Source organism: Callithrix jacchus, chromosome 20 (assembly GCF_049354715.1).
Source record: "Callithrix jacchus isolate 240 chromosome 20, calJac240_pri, whole genome shotgun sequence".
NCBI classification, from domain to species: domain Eukaryota; kingdom Metazoa; phylum Chordata; class Mammalia; order Primates; family Cebidae; genus Callithrix; species Callithrix jacchus.
In genome coordinates this window covers 11,939,035-11,957,101 of record NC_133521.1, presented here as the reverse complement: position 1 = coordinate 11,957,101, position 18,067 = coordinate 11,939,035, and the positions used below count along the sequence as shown (strand labels likewise).

Here is an 18,067-nt window from a genome sequence, read left to right as displayed (position 1 = left end):
GCCGTTGCGAGGCAACCCGCTACAACAGAGAGACTCCACCGCAGGGCGTGGTGGAGACCACAGCAGAACAGCAGAGCCTGCAGCAATAGGGCGAACCTCACAACAGCAGGGCGGAGCCTCGGCAGGCAAACAGTGGCTAGTCTGCCTCCTAGCTGGGCAGGACACCTCAACGGACATCCAAATATAAAGCCTGAACCCCCCAACACAGAGCATTTGAGAAAAAAAATGGTTTCTTTAATGAGCTCTGTTGCAGCAGAATCAAACATAGCAGCCTAACAGCACTGAATGAACAACAGAGCTCACAGTTCAGCAATTGAGCTTCTATAAAGTACAGACTGTCTCCTCAAGCAGCTCCCTGACCCCTCTATATCCAAAAGACTGACATTTGGCAGGCATCATCCTGGGACAAAGATAGCAGAAAAAGAAACTGGCAGCATCCCTCGCTGTGCCACAGCTGCTAGAGGTGCACCCCAGACAAGCAGGGCCTGGAGTGGACCTCAGCAGTCGTACAGCGAAGGAGCTAGACTGGTAGAAGGAAAACCAAGTAACAGAAATACTTCATCATCAACAATCTGGGTGTCCACTCAGAGACCCAATCGAAAAGTCAGAAACTACGCAGACGACAAGCGGATAAATCCACAAAGATGGGAAGAAACCAGCGAAAAAAGGAGGAAAACACCCAAAACCAGAACACCTCGCCTCCTAGAAAGGACCAGAACTCCTCACCAGCAAGGGAACAAAGCTGGACAGAGAATGACTGTGACGAAATGATGGAATTAGACTTCAGAAGGTGGATAATGAGAAACTTTTGTGAGCTAAAAGAACATGTTTTAAATCAATGCAAAGAAACTAAGGAACTTGAAAAAAGATATGAGGAAATGATAACAAGAATGGATAACTTAGAGAGGAATATGAATGAATTAAAGGAGCTGAAAAACACAATACGAGAACTTCGCAAAGCATGCACAAGTTTCAATAGCCGAATTGACCAAGCAGAAGAAAGAATATCTGAAGTCGAAGACCAACTCAATGAAATAAAGCGAGAAACCAAGATTAGAGAAAAAAGCGCAAAAAGGAATGAACAAAGTCTCCAAGAAATGTGGGACTATGTGAAAAGACCTAACCTACGTTTGATAGGTGTACCAGAAGGGGACGAAGAGAATGACTCCAAGCTGGAAAATACTCTTCAGGACATCATCCAGGAAAATTTCCCCCACCTAGCAAGACAGGCCAACACTCAAATGCAGGAAAGAACACCACAAAGATATTCCGCAAGAAGAGCAACCCCAAGGCACATAATTGTCAGATTCAACAAGATTGAAATAAAGGAGAAAATACTAAGGGCAGCCAGAGAGAAAGGTCGGGTCACCCACAAAGGGAAGCCCATCAGACTCACAGCAGATCTCTCGGCAGAAACACTACAAGCCAGAAGAGAGTAGGGGCCAATATTCAACATTCTTAAAGAAAAGAACTTTCAACCCAGAATTTCATATCCAGCCAAACTGAGCTTCAGAAGTGAAGGAAAAATAAAATCCTTTGCGAACAAGCAAGTACTCAGAGATTTTGTCACCACCAGGCCTGCCTTACAAGAGCTCCTAAAAGAGGCACTACACATAGAAAGAAACAACCAGTACCAGCCATTCCAAAATCACACCAAATGCTAAAGAACATCAACATAATGAAGAATCTACAACAACTAACAGGCAAAACAGCCACTTAGCATCAAAATGGCAGTATCAAATTCACACATAACAATATTAACCCTAAATGTAAATGGACTAAATGCACCAATCAAAAGACACAGACTGGCAAATTGGATAAAAATCCAAAACCCATCAGTGTGCTGTATCCAGGAAACCCATCTCACATGCAAGGATACATAAAGGCTCAAAATAAAGGGATGGAGGAAGATTTACCAAGCAAATGGAGAGCAAAAAAAAGCAGGAGTTGCAATTCTCATCTCTGATAAAATAAACTTTAAAGCAACAGAGATCAAAAGAGACAAAGAAGGCCATTACATAATGGTAAAAGGATTGATACAACAAGAAGAGCTAACGATCATGAACACATATGGACCCAATGCAGGAGCACCCAGATACATAAGGCAAGTTCTTAATGACTTACAAAGAGACTTAGACTCCCACACAATAATAGTGGGAGACTTTAACACTCCACTGTCAATATTAGACAGATCAACCAGACAGAAAATCAACAAGGATATCCAGGGCTTGCTTGAACTCAAACCTGGAGCAAGCAAACCTGATAGACATTTACAGAACTCTCCACCCCAAATCCACAGAATACACATTCTTCTCAGCACCACATCACACCTACTCTAAAATTGACCACATAATTGGAAGTAAAGCACTGCTCAAAAAATGCAAAACAACTGAAATCATAACAAACAGCCTCTCAGACCATAGTGCAATCAAGTTAGAAGTCAGAATACAGAAAGCAACCCAGAACCGCACAGCTTCATGGAAACTGAACAACTGGCTCTTGAATGTTGACTGGGTAAACAACGAAATGAAGGCAGAAATAAAGAAGTTCTTCGAAACCAATGAGAACGAAGACACAATGTGCCAGAACCTCTGGGACACATTTAAAGCAGTCTCTAGAGGAAAGTATATAGCAATAAGTGCCCATATGAGGAGACTGGAGAGATCCAAAATTGACACCCTATCGTCAAAACTGAAAGAGCTAGAGGAGCAAGATCAAAAAAACTCAAAACCCAGCAGAAGACAAGAAATAACTAAGATCAGAGCTGAACTGAAGGAGATTGAGACACGAAAAACCCTTCAAAAAATCAATAAATCCAAGAGCTGGTTTTTTAAAAAGATCAACAAAATAGACCACTAGCCAGATTGATTAAAAAGAAAAGAGAGAACAACCAAATAGATGCAATAAAAAATGATAAAGGGGAAATCACCACAGACTCCACAGAAATTCAAACCATCATCAGAGAATATTACAAACAACTCTATGCACATAAACTAGTAAACCTGGAAGAAATGGATAAATTCCTGGACTCCTGTGTCCTCCCAAGCCTAAACCAGGAGGAAGCTGAAACTATGAATAGACCAATAACAAGGTCAGAAGTCGAGGCAGCAATTAGGAGCCTACCACTCAAAAAAAGCCCAGGTCCAGACAGGTTCACAGCCAAATTCTACCAGACACACAAAGAGGAGCTGGTACCATTCCTTCTAAAACTATTTCAAACAATCCAAAAAGAGGGAATCCTTCCCAAATCATTTTACGAGACCAACATCATTCTGATACCAAAACCCGGCAGAGACCCAACAAGAAAAGAAAACTTCAGGCCAATATCCATGATGAACATAGATGCAAAAATCTTCAATAAAATATTGGCAAGCCGATTGCAACAGCAAATCAGAAAACTTATTCATCATGATCAAGTAGGATTCATCCCGGGGACGCAAGGCTGGTTCAACATACGCAAGTCTATCAACGTAATTCACCACATAAACAGAACCAAAAACAAAAACCACATGATTATCTCAATTGACGCAGAGAAGGCATTTGACAAAATTCAACAGCCCTTTATGCTAAAAACCCTCAATAAACTCGGTATCGATGGAACGTATCTCAAAGTAATAAAAGCTATTTATGACAAACCAACAGCCAATATCATACTGAATGGGCAAACACTGGAAGCATTCCCTTTGAAATCTGGCACTAGACAAGGATGCCCTCTTTCACCACTCCTATTCAATATAGTACTGGAAGTCCTAGCCAGAGCAATCAGGCAAGAAAAAGAAATAAAGGGTATTCAAATTGGAAAGGTGGAAGCCAAACTGTCTCTATTTGCAGACGACATGATAGTATACCTAGAAGACCCCATCGCCTCAGCCCAAAAACTCCTGAAACTGATAAGCAACTTCAGCAAAGTCTCAGGATATAAAATCAATGTGCAAAAATCACAAGCATTCGTCTACACCAATAACAGACTTAAAGAAAGCCAAATCAAGAACGAACTGCCATACACAATTGCTACAAAAAGAATAAAATACCTTGGAATACAACTCACAAGGAACGTAAGGGACCTCTTCAAGGAGAACTACAAACCACTGCTCAACGAAATCAGAGAGGACACAAACAGATGGAGAAACATTCCATGTTCATGGTTAGGAAGAATTAATATCGTGAAAATGGCTATACTGCCCAAAGTAATTTACAGAATCAACGCTATCCCCATCAAGCTACCATTGACTTTCTTCACAGAACTGGAAAAAACCACCATGAACTTCATATGGAACCAAAAGAGAGCCCGCATAGCCAAGTCAATTCTAAGCAAAAAGAACACAGCGGGGGGCATCACACTACCGGATTTCAAACTATACTACAAGGCTACAGTAATCAAAACAGCATGGTACTGGTACCAAAACAGAGATATAGACCAATGGAACAAAACAGAGGCACCGGAGGCAACACAACATATCTACAACTATACAATCTTCGATAAACCTGACAAAAACAAGCAATGGGGAAAGGATTCCCTGTTTAACAAATGGTGTTGGGAAAACTGGCTAGCCATGTGCAGAAAGCAGAAACTGGACCCCTTCCTGACACCTTACACTAAAATTAACTCCAGATGGATTAAAGACTTAAACATAAGACCTGGCACGATAAAAACCCTAGAAGGACATCTAGGCAAAACTATCCAGGACATAGGAGTAGGCAAGGACTTCATGAACAAAACACCAAAAGCAATGGCAACAAAAGCCAAAATAGACAAATGGGACCTAATTAAACTCCACAGCTTCTGCACGGCAAAAGAAACAGTCACTAGAGTGGATCGGCAACCAACAGAATGGGAAAAAATTTTTGCAGTTTACCCATCTGACAAAGGGCTGATATCCAGAATTTACAAAGAACTCAAACAGATTTACAGGAAAAAAACAAGCCCATTCAAAAGTGGGCAAAGGACATGAGCAGACACTTTACGAAAGAAGACATATATGAGGCCAACAATCATATGAAAAAATGCTCATCGTCACTGGTCATCAGAGAGATGCAAGTCAAAACCACATTGAGATACCATCTCACGCCAGTTAGAATGGCGATCATTAAAAAATCTGGAGACAACAGATGCTGGAGAGGATGTGGAGAAAAAGGAACACTTTTACACTGTTGGTGGGAGTATAAATTAGTCCAACCATTGTGGAAGACTGTGTGGCGATTCCTCAAGGCCTTAGAAATAGAAATTCCATTTGACCCAGCAATCCCATTACTGGGTATATATCCAAAGGACTATAAATCACTCTACTATAAGGACACATGTACACGAATGTTCATTGCAGCACTGTTTACAATAGCAAAGACCTGGAATCAACCCAAATGCCCATTGATAATAGACTGGATTGGAAAAATGTGGCACATATACACCATGGAATATTATGCAGCAATCAGAAATGATGAGTTTGTGTCGTTTGTAGGGACATGAATGAATCTGGAGAACGTCATCCTCAGCAAACTGAAACAAGAACAGAAATTGAAACACCGCATATTCTCACTCATAGGCGGGTGATGAAAAATGAGAACACATGGACACAGAAAGGGGAGTACTAAACACTGGGGTCTATTGGGGGGAAAAGGGGAGGGCCAGTGGGAAGGGGAGGTGGGGAGCGATAGCCTGGGGAGAAATGCCAAACGTGGGTGAAGGGGAAAAGGAAAGCAAAGCACACTGCCATGTGTGTACCTACACAACTGTCTTGCATGCTCTGCTCATGTACCCCAAAACCTAAAATCCAATAAAAAATAGAAAATAAAAAAAAAAAAAGAAAGATCACTGGTAACAGGTCACCATGACAAACATAATAATAATAAAATTGTTTGCTTTTTCTCTTTTTTTAAATTTCCTTTCTTTTGCTTTTTATCTTAATAAATACTTTTGAAAGACTGCAAGAATTACTAAAATGTGACACAGAGACATGAAGTTAGCATATGCTGTTGAAAAAATGGCACTGGTAGACTTGCTTAATGCAGGTTTCCACAAACTTTCAGTTTGTATAAGACACAGCATCTGTAAAACGCAAGAAAGGGAAGCCCAGTAAAATGAGATATGCCTGTTACAGCTATTTAGGGGAAAAAAAATGATGAATATGACCTGGTATTCTGAGAACCATTAGGCTGATAGATATAGGGTCCTGCTTTCTAATATCAAATTCTAATATCTGTGACTCACTAGGTCACTCTAGGGCTGGGTTCTCTCCAAATCTCAAATCATTGGGTCGGTATATCTGAAAGAGCTATGCTTTGCAACTGAAAGTCATCAGAAACTTTCCAAAAGAGATTTCTTCGTCAGATAAGACTCTCCATAGCTTCTTGTTTTATATTCCTAGTTATGGATATTATGACCATATGTCAATTCATTTTGTTTTCTCTGAGACTGTGTATCATTTAAATATTAAAAAGAGCCATGGTTATAATTCCATTGTCAGTCATTGTGATGTCATCCCTCCCAAATTTGGGGGTCACTGGAGGCGTAGAAGTCAGAGGTGGATAAGATAAGATGTTCCCTCTGGAAATATTCTAATGTAACTGTCCAGCTTCCTTCCTCTCCCCTCCCCTCCAGAAGGCTCATGATTTTAAAACGCCCAAATCCACTAAGAGCTATCACTTACTGTTGGGGATGCACATACCAGAGGAAGTGCTGGGGATAAAGGAAATCTGTGAATCAGAGAAAGACGTTGGCATGCAAGATTGAAGATAGACCAGCTGGCCCCCTGCTTCAGCTGGTTTCCAGGGGCCAGGAAGAAATTAGTCTCACAGTTCAGTTGAAAGAACACCTGGCCATTCACCCAGGGGCACAAATTCACTGTTGAACAGGGTTATCTTTGTTTCTATACCAAATACACCTAGGAAAAGTGATTTAAAATCCTGTGACTCTCATTGTCCTAAATTGCTCACCTACACGAAATCAGGAGGTAGAGAAGGGCGGGGAGGAACTGGAGATAAAAGCATTGGTGTCAACAGAACTGATTTTAAAGGCTAGAACGGTCACTCCTTTGAGGGTGCCATATTGATTTCCCATGTACATTTTACTGAAGATTTACTAATATGAAGAGTTAGGATGGGAAAAATTGTATTTTTGTTTGTTTGCTTGGTTGGTTGGTTTTTGGGGCAGAGTCTTGCTCTGTCAGCCAGGCTGGAGTGCAGTGGTACAATCTTGGCTCACCACAGCCTCTAACTCCTGGGCTTATGGGATCCCATCTCCTGAGTTGCTGAGATTATAGGCATGCACCACCACACTCAGCTAACTTTTTGACCTTGTAGAGATGGGGTCTTGCTATGTTGCCCAGGGTGGTCTTGAACTGCTGGCCTCCAGGGATCCTCCCGCCTTGGCCTCCTAAAGTGCTGGAATAACAGTCATGAGTCACGGTGCCCAGTCAAGATTTATATTAAAGTGCAAGAATTGATTGGCACCCTGGCCACAACAAAAAGGATCTATTAGAGCTACTGAGGCTTAATGGGATGGCTACATTAGCTCAGTGTTCCTCTGTCTTTTGGGGTATGCACAAAGGTCACTACAACAGTTAAAAATAGATTCCAGTTCTTCATTGCTACAAAAGTTTATGAGTGTGGGAAACATCACTTTACAGCTAAACCTTCAACCCTGACAGTCATTTCTTTCTCTGAGGAGGGGTCAGGTTGAATCTCGTGACAAAGCACTGAGGAGTGCGACTGGGTAGGAGGCGTCACAGAGGAAGTTACATGACAGGAGAGGAGATTACTTGGCTGAATTAAAAGCAGAAAAGCCAGATGTGTATTTTGGAGGTAGGTGGGACAGGGTAGTGGTGGGGGAGCCTGCAACTTGAAAGGCAGAATGTGCTGGCAGCTACTATCAGCACAAGACTTGGTGGGAGGCCTGGGTGGACAGAGGCTGGAATGCTCTGGGAGCTCCCTGGGAGCTGGGCTCTTGGGAGATACCATCTTGGAATGAGTATCAGGCACTGATCTTTGGAAAAACCCAAACTTGCTGATTTAGATGCTCATGTGTCCTTCTTTCCAGTAATCCTCACTCCCTTTCCTTGACCTGTTCATGGGCATCTGTCACTGTTTTCTTGCTCCTACCTCTCAGTTTGCCAAGACTTGCAATATGAGTTTTGTTGCTTTTAAATTCAGGAAGATTTACACATTTTAAGAGTAGTTTGATGAACTGAAAATAAGTTTTTAGTTTGAATACCATTTTAAACGTGCAGAGAAGTTATAAGAATAACTCGAAAACACTTATATACCCTGTATCCAAATTCATCTATTGTTACATTTCCTAAGGTATTTTTTTTCTGGGGCCATTCAGTGCTAGGTTGAAACACCGCAGTTGCAGCAGCAAAAAAAGGTGTCTGTGGCATTCCATGGCATTTACTTAACACCCACTGTGGAACGACCCAGTGCTTGGTTCTATGCTGAGTACAGGATGATAGTTCCTTTCCTCAAAGATTTTGCAATCCAATTGTTAGGTACCATCAAATTGGCCACTGCCACACTCAAAGTTGCTAGACTTCGTTTGTTTTATTTTGGGGACAGGGTCTCACTCTGTCACCCAGGCTAAAGTGCAAAGGCATGATCATAGCTCACTGTAACCTCTAAACTCCTGAACCGAAACGATCCTCCTACCTCAGCCTCCCAAGGAGCTGGGACTACAGGTACACACCACCATACCCAGCTAATTTTTTATTTTTATTGAGGAGACAGGGTCTCACTTTGTTACCCAGGCTGGCCTCAAATAGACTTCTTGAAAATAAAGTCTGAGCCTTAAGAGATACCTGTGTAGATGCTGGGGTGGGGGCTGGAGGGAAATTGCAAGAAACTGTAGAACCTAACAAGAGCAATAATTTGGCAAGCCAGCATTTCCACAAATGGGTCAAACAGTATCAGTAACTTGGCATATGAAGATGCATTAAGTGGGGAATACGAGGGGCGGGTATTTCTTGGTCAAATACATTTTGGAAATATTTATTCAGACAATGTTTATCACCTGCAGTTTTCACTGAAGTATGACACTGGTTTAGCTTAAAGGAGTAGAGTTCCACTGAACATCTTTTGGAAGTATAAAGGAAGTTTATACACTTAAAGAAAAAAAAACAGAAAAAAATTGTGAGGTAAGGTACAAAATATCACAACTCCACAAGTACTGAGAAGAGACATCAAATAAAATGGGATGACAAATGAGACAAAAAGCAGGAAACTCATATTGAAGAAGTCTAGGAGTATTTCTGTGATATTGTTGGTGGGTTCATTAATTTTCAACACTATCATTATTCCTACTCAGAAACCAACATTGGCCCTCAAATACTCACTGGATCAGGTCTAGAGTTATCAAAGGTAATGGAAGGAGCTCTACATTTATGGAATGTCTATTAAGTGCCAGGTGTTTCTTTATTTTCAACAACTTTAAAGGAACAGATAGCTTCTTTGGATTGTCTGCCTGATTCTTGGGCATATCCTTAGCACCAGTGGGGGTGGGGGAAAGGGTGGGACACACAGAGGGGTCTTAATGGCTGTTTCTGGAATGACAATGAATCCCTGTTTCACAGTATGACAAGAAAGTAATCAGATGAATTTCCATAGCCAGGTTTCACTGTTAGTCCAAAGAGGTCATTCGCTGGTGGGCCATAGCCTGGAGACAGCGATTTATTTGGCTTGTAGAGTATTTTAAAATAAAGCAACCACATTTATGGGTTGAGAGATTTTTGACAAAGTCCAGATTTCAAGCTTCTCTGGAGATATCAGCTCAGGCAACACAGGACCAGCATTCCCTTAAGGCCACAACCAATGGGGAGTAGGGTGATGGCTGTCTGCCACTGTCCCCACCACTTCCTTTTATGTCCACATCACTGGGGTCATGTCTCTGTTGCCAGTGATCCCTGTGCTGGTATTCATGGGCACCACAGGCACTGGAGCTTGTGACTTCTGATCTATTAATGACAGTAACTCATGATTGCAGTAAATCTCCATACCTTTATGTCTATTAATTCATAAGCTCACCTTATGAGGTGGGTACTCTTATATCTTCATTTTACAAAAGAGCCAAACAGGGAAAGGGCAAATAACCTGCTCCAGGTCTCAGATCTAGTAAGTGGGAGAGTAAGTTTTGAACTCAGAACATCTGGATCCAGAGTCTTGTTCTTCACCACTGTGATCTGCTCCCTCTATTATACAGCCATTCTTTATTACTCTGAATTCTTTTCAAATTTTTCACATATGTACATCTCATATCCCCTAAAACCATATCCACCTTAACAGTATGAAATGCATCCTATTTCCTTTGTATTTCACTAAGCAAATTATTTTTAAAATACCTTTTATTATTTCACTTGATCAGGATGATCTGTGTAAGGAGACACACTTCACAATTCCCCAACCTCCATCATGAAACCAGCTAAAGTCTGGCTTACCCCAAAGCAAGCAAGCCCAATGTTGACGAAAGCTGCCACAAGCTGGCAGCCCCACGGAGTTGAGAATGAAGGTCTGCCTTTGCATTTCTCACAGTGACAAACACTGCAGGCTTGTGTTACACATACTCCAGGCTGATGACTGGAATACACACGTATTAAGTTTCATCAATCGCTCACTTGGTTCAGTGTGGGTTTACCCACACAGCTGGCTTAGAGCCTATCCTTTCACTTAAATTAGTTCTAGTTCTCTGCAGTTTTGATTTACTGAGAAAACACTCTCTTTATCTACTAGTGGCATAAGAGTTTTGTCTAGGCAGAAACTGTGGTTCGTGCAATTGGGCCAGTTGGGTCATTCAGCATTTCCATGTGGGATACTGACTAGAGAAAGGGATTTTAATTCTCAATTAGTCCATATCAGCAAAGGAAATATATTTTCCATTATTTCTTTACTGTGGATTCTGATTCATAAAATATCTTAAGGAAAACACATTTTACGTTACTGAGGTTTTGATTTCCCAGGGAAACTAATAAATAATCAACAAAAATATGATTAAAGACTGCTTGAACTACCATCCGAAAAGGAACTCTAGCCAGCAAAGAATCTTTCTGATCCAAATCTTTTTATTCCTAGAAACAGAATTCTTACTTAGCCTTTCAAAAGCCTGATGAAGGCTTTGGCTAAGTTTTGACATAAGATTTTCATATTCAAAATATCTGTTGAAATAAGGGGAGAAGGGATATGATCTTGAAACTGCATTAGTCTGAAATAGGGCTTAGTAAGCTAGAGAGGGAAATTACTTCTCTGTAATTGGAATTCTCTCCTAAAAAATCCCTTTGAAATCATGTTCAGCTACTTTCCCGTTCTATGTCCCAGAGAAGCTAACTTTAACCCTTTCTGGAACTGCTAATCATAAAAATTATTTGATATTTATAAATTGCTCTGGGAGGAAATTCTTGAACAATGATCCGTGTCATCAAATAACTTAATAATGAATTAGTAGTTCATAAGAGTCCTAGACACAGTAAAAAAAAAAAAAAAAAAAGCTTTTCTAGGATACTTCTTCCCACCAATACATTGATGCTTACCTTTATATATTACATTAATCTTGGCCAAAAAGTCCGAAGGCAGTTGCCAGAAAAGTCTCCTATCTGGGTTAATTTGCCTTTGAAATGATAAAACCAAATTCTACCCCAGTCCACTTGTTAACCTTAGACTGTAGCTTCTTTGAAAGCAAGGGCTGTGTTTGATCCTTTCTGTATCTTTAATGCCAGTATATAGTAGTTGTTTGATAAATACTTCATGAATCATGAATGAATGAGAGCTAGCTGGGTAAGCCTGGCATGCTACTTCACTTCTATTCTTCTCAGGTTTTCTCATCTGTAAAATAGTAACCATAGCTTCACCAAAGAACTCTCATGAGGTTAAATGAGATGACAGGTAATATGTACACATGTATTTGGGACACATCTATGTTATATAGCCATTAATATACTAGGATAAGTAATAATATAACAATTGTACAAACACTGTGTGTATGCATACATATACTATGTATATTTCATATTTTAAAGTATATTTATATATGTATTATATATTTATTTCATTAAAAAATTTATATATATAAAATAAAATCAAGTGGTCATCATATGACTTGGCTTAATATTTTTATTTTATAATATAAAAATACATTAATTTCATAATATAAAATAAAATAAAAATACTAAGCCAAGTCCTGTAAAGGTCACTAGAAAAATGGGACAGAAAAAGGTTCCCCTTCCTGTAACATCTACCTTAGCCATGAAGACAAGAAACTTGGTACTGCCTAGAGATATCCCATAATACTAAGGTACTCCAATGAATTTCTACTTCATCAAGCTACATAGCTTCATCCTATTAGAGTTGGTGCCTGATATCAAAACCAAGAAAGGGGCCCTTTGGCCTATGGGAAAATTCTCATGTATATGTGTGACGTGTCCCATTTCAAATCCGTCCTCTCTTATTACTGATGTAAACTCATTAAATGGCCTGTAGTCTCTAGCATGGGTGCTTCATAATTACTTGACAGCTATACTCTAGTTCCATGGAGTAGCTTAGTTCATAATAATGGTGAGGAAACATCAACTTAAATGTGATCTGGAAAATATTTTTATCCACTGACTAACCCAACATAGGATATTCTGCCACTTTACTTGCTAAGTTAAAAAAAAAAAAATCCTTTATTTATTTATTTGCAGGGTCTTGCTCTGTTGCCCAGGCTGCAGTGCAGTGGGTACCTTCATCCCAGGCCCAAGTGATCCTTCCACCTCAGCCTCTCAAGTAACTGGGAGTATAGGTATGTGTCACCATGCTCAACTTGCTTGCTAAACCCAAAATAGGATCTTTTCCCCAAAGATGTATCATGCTAAGTAAAAATCATCAAACATTTTCTAAGCCGATTTCTTAATTATATTTAAAAGTTGTAATGCAATAATAATTATCTGTTATCCAGAATTGAAAGTAAAATCAGCTTGGGTACAATTCCTTTTGTGTTTCAATAAAACCTCTGGAAGAAAGTCACTGAAAAACATGAAGTGTCATACAAATATAAGGTCATATACGTTACTCATGTAAGATAGTGTTATTTTGTCCTGTCAAAAACTCAGGTACTAAAAGGACAGAGAGTATTGTTCTCTGTTTCAGAGTAACACAGATTAATGTTCTCACAAAAATTATATTTGTTCTTAGGAAGTAACAACATTAAACATGACACCCACTAAAGAGATGTCTCATCATCTTTTTTAAAAAAGAATATAAAATGTAACATGGCTTAAGATCTTTTTTTAATAGCAAGGCTGTCAACCATAGGCTAAATATGAGTTGAGATGACATACTGCCCTTCTTTTTAAAACCTGAACTATTTCTATCATATTTCCTAGAACAATATTGCTATATAAAACCCTATATGGGGAGGTTGGGCATGGTGGCTCATGCCTGTAAACCCAGAGCCTTTGGAGGCCGAGGCTGGAGGATCACTTGAGGCCAGAAGTTTGAGACCGGTGTGAGCAACATAGTGAGACCCTGTCTCTAAAAAATAAAAAAACAGATTTACAAAAAGGAAGTTCTGTATGTAATACCAGAAAAATCAACATAAACCTCATCTTTCTACTATGAGCTTAAAGGATAATCAAATATAAGTGGGTGACAATGATGACAAGTAATGTAAACAAATTAAATTATGTTTTAAAATAGAATAGCAAATGTTGGCTGGATCCTTTCTTCTTCCAATAGTTGCATACATAGGATCTCATGATGCCATCTGGGGCTCATACCAACAGCTCCTGGAGGAGGCCTCCTCTCTCACAGATTTCTGCCCCGTGGCATCAGTACTAGGCCATGAACTCTTGAGGGCAGCCAGTCCCAAGCCCTAGAGCCCTTCCTGCCACCCAGAGTTGATAAAAGGCAGGGAAAGATACCATTCTCTCTTCAGTTCTTCCAAGAATTCCATAGGGGTCACCGCTGGGGAGCACGGGTTGATATTTCTGGGAAGAGGGAAACATCTATTTCTGTTTCCCCAAGGATCTAACGCAAGGCTGCATGCACAACTGCTCCCCAGGGAAAGTCAACAAAAGCCTGTGCTTTTTATGGCAATTCTATATTTAACTTTTAAAAACGGTCTTCTACACCATTTTCCACAGTGGCTGCACCATTTTACATCCTCACTAGTGATGTGTGAGGGCTCCAACTTTTCCCCATTCTCATCAACACTTGTTATTATCTGTCTTTTGTAGACACAAGTTTTTATGAGAGCACTTAATAAAATTTGAAAGTATCAATGCTTTAAAAAATAATTGTAAAATGCTATCTCTGCTTATTAAGAACTTTGAAGATGTGAAGTGATTCTGAAATTCTAAAGGGTAATGTGATATCAAGAGAAGTAGAGATCTCTTTCCGTGAAAGTGCCCCTAAGTGGAAAATCCTGTGCTGCTTTCCTCACTGGTTTCTCCACTTCTCTAGAAGGTTACGCAGGTGCTAGGAAGGTAACTTCCAAACACTTCCCAACACTTTTGAGATTAACAGAAAGTAGAATTACTTTATACAATAACCCAAGCATGAAAGAATCAGGTGCCCAGGAGGAGGCTCTCTAAAATCCAATTTGGCATCTTAATAGCTGAGTCATTTGAGTTTACGAATGACAATCAAGTTGTGTATTGTGGCCAGGCATAGTGGCTCATGCCTGTAATCCCTGCACTTCGGGAGGCCGAGGTGGGAGGATCACTTGAGCCCAGGAGTTCGAGACCAGCCTGGGTAACATGGTGAGATCCAGTCTCTACATTTAAGTGGAAAATGAGAACAAGGAGGCTAAAGTGGAGCATATATCTTTGTTGAGAATTTGATAAACATGCATTTAGCTTTATAACAGATAGAGGGACTAATGGATACTGCCAATGTCTTCTACCAATCTTCTCCCAACCAATTGCCTTTGGGGGTAAAAGCATGCATTCAAGTTGAAAGTTATTGTATCTTTCCTCAGGTGTTTGAAACGAAGTGTTATCAATCATCTGGCCCAAAGGAAGCCCCTTCTGAAGCCTATAAGCAGTTTGAAGGAGAAGCTGGTGGCTTGCACGTTTTCTGAGAGTACAACCTATTGATCACAAACTAATCACCCAGTTCCCAAGGGATGCTGGGAAGCATGGAGTCTTGGAAGGCTGTTCAGGAGCCTTCAAAGTAGACTGGACTAATAGGCTGTCTCATTTCCAACTCTGTTTTGACCATTTCAGAGACCAACTAGAAGAAGAGGAAAGCACAAAATCCAATGAATTTTATAAATGAATTCTATGTTATGCTTGGAGAGTAGGGGAAAGGGGAGGGGGTATCAGGTTATAAAATCATTAGATAAAGCAACAATTAGGAAGAATGAAAATTACTCACAAACCCCTTAAATTGAACACAAGTATTTACCTGTCACATTGTAACCCACTATATCACTTTCAGTAAGTCCAATACAGCTAGGTTTTCCTCCATCATTAGAATAGATGCTTATTAGATTAAGCACCAAAGGAAGTAGTTTCCTTATGTTTAGGGGCCTCATGTTGTACAGAAAACAAAAATCCACGACCAACATATTCACGGTGTGGAATCCTCAGAATAGGAAGGTATCACCCTCAGAGAGGCATGCACAGATTTCCTGACTCCCGTTCCACACCTACTCCAAGGCAGATGCTCATGGAATAGAATGGCAGGGAAAAAAACTATTCAAATTGTGGTTGCTATTTCTCTCATGCACTTTCTCTCATTTAATGTAAGCTAGTTAAAAATATGTATAATGTGGCTGGGCGCAGTGGCTCATGCCTATAATACTAGTACTTTGGGAGGCTGAGATGGGTGGATTGCCTGAGCTCAGGGGTTAGAGACCAGCCTGGGCAACAGGGTGAAACCCTGTCTCTACTAAAATACAACAACAACAAAAAAATCAGCTGGGCATGGTGGCAGGCACCTGTAATCTAAGCTATGTGGGAGGCTGAGGCACGAGAATTGCTTGAACCTAGCAGGTGGAGATTGCAGTGGCCTGAGACTGTGCTACTGCACTCCAGCCTGGGCAACAAAGTGAAATTCTGTTTCAAAAAATATCTATATATGTATAATACAATTCACTGAAATCAGTCTCAGAAATCCAAAGTTTGGCCAACAGTCATCTTTGCCATAAGACCACAAAGGAGGAGACTCAATAGATAAAGAGATTTAAGATTCCAGAATTCAGTACTGAAATTCACAAAATTAGAAAAGGTCTTGGAATGGTCAAACTCCAAAGTGGAAAGTTCTTTAGAGATCATCTAGTTTATAGCCCTCATCTTATAGCTGGGGAAAATAGGGTCCAGAAAAATAAAGTAACGTATCCAAGATCACACAGCTGATGAGTGGCAGGTCCCAGCTCAGAAAACAGACTTTCTGACTTCTAGTTTATGTTCTTAGAAATTCTGATGAATCAAAGAAATATCTCAAAGGTAAAAGTATGCCCGATGGTTTCAACTTTACTATGCATCACACATTATATCAATTAAAATGCAATATATGGGTGATGATTACCGTGCTTTAATCACATTGTGTTGTCTAAGACATACCGACAGACACGTGTTTCAGAAAATTAAATAAAACCACAGGGTTGGTTGTCACTGGCTCTATTTCTTTAATTTCTAACATAGTCTTAGCTTGCCCTTGGGGAATTTACAGACCAAAGCAAAACTGTCCCTAGAGACAATGTGGAAACAGTTCTTACAACAGTTACTCTCTTTTTGTTACAGTCACTTATAATCAGAGAAATCAAAATGTTAGTATAATTCCACAGAATTACATGGCAACTTCAGTAGGACCAGAATGTCCCCCTCTTAGCAGTCCCAGGAATGGCCATTAGCTGAGAAAACTATCCAGAATCCAGAATCTGATTTGAGCCCAAATGCCAAGAGGATTTCCCCCTCATAAATATATCTGTTCTCCATTCTCTACTTCAACCCTCCTGTTTTTCTTTGAAATGTGAGTATGACTTCAGTGCCTGTTGACCTGTTGGAATATACTTGCTTGTTTGCTTTCTCCTATGTTTTTCTTTCTTTCTTTTTTTTTTTAGACAGAGTTTCGCTCTTGTTACCCAGGCTGGAGTGCAATGGCGCGATCTCGGCTCACCGCAACCTCCGCCTCCTGGGTTCAGGCAATTCTCCTGCCTCAGCCTCCTGAGTAGCTGGGATTACAGGCATGCGCCACCCATGCCCAGCTAATTTTTTGTATTTTTAGTAGAGACGGGGTTTCACCATGTTGACCAGGATGGTCTCGATCTCTTGACCTCGGTATCCACCCACCTCGGCCTCCCAAAGTGCTGGGATTACAGGCTTGAGCCACCACCCCCGGCCTCTCCTATGTTTTTCTTAATGCAGTAACTTGAAATGTCACCATGAGGTGACAAGTAAATCCTCAGTCAAAATAAGTTTGCAACTAAACAGAAGGAAAAGAAAAGCTGTATAAAAAAATTAGCTGTAGAGGCAACTGAATGGTGGCCAAGCCCACGGCCAAAGCTCTAATAGAGCACAAACATTCATCATCGTTCGAGATCATTCCTGTGCTCTTACTCAGCAGGCTCCATGCTGGATCCTTTCCTCTGGAACTCACCATTTGCCCTGATTTTATATCTATGGAGACCACTGCTCACTGTCTGCATATAGACTCTGGCCTCTCAAAGCCAGAGGCACTTACACAAAGAATGTCTGTCAATCCAGAGTGGGGAAAATCAACTCTGCCGGTTCTTAACATTTCCCTGTGGGGATGAAACCTAGCAAATTAATGATATGGAGTATGGAGAAAATCCACTTTTCCATTCTTACTTGCCACAGAGCTTAGGCGAATTCAGCTAATTAATGGTACAATCTCTATTAGAGGTAAAATGAAGGTCAGTGAAGTTATAAATATAAAAGGGGACAAGGCCTACTGGGCCAGCATCCATCTGCTTCCATGGGGTATTTAACAACAGCTCAGGGACTACCAAGCAAAAAATGTGTAGTGTCACATTCCGAGAAACCCACCATTTTAAGTCGCTTCCTGATTTTCACCATAAATTCTACCCTTTTCTTTCTTGGTTTGGTTGGGTCAGCCCTATGGCAGCTTGTCTCCACGGGATCTAGGCTGG

The 18,067-nt window shown here is 40.4% G+C and overlaps 1 protein-coding gene across 5 annotated transcripts in view; it reads right to left on the bottom strand.

Annotated features, from left to right (window-relative positions):
* FTO (FTO alpha-ketoglutarate dependent dioxygenase) overlaps positions 1-18,067 on the bottom strand; it is a 431,427-nt gene that overhangs the window by 100,551 nt on the left and 312,809 nt on the right. The window lies entirely within an intron of this gene.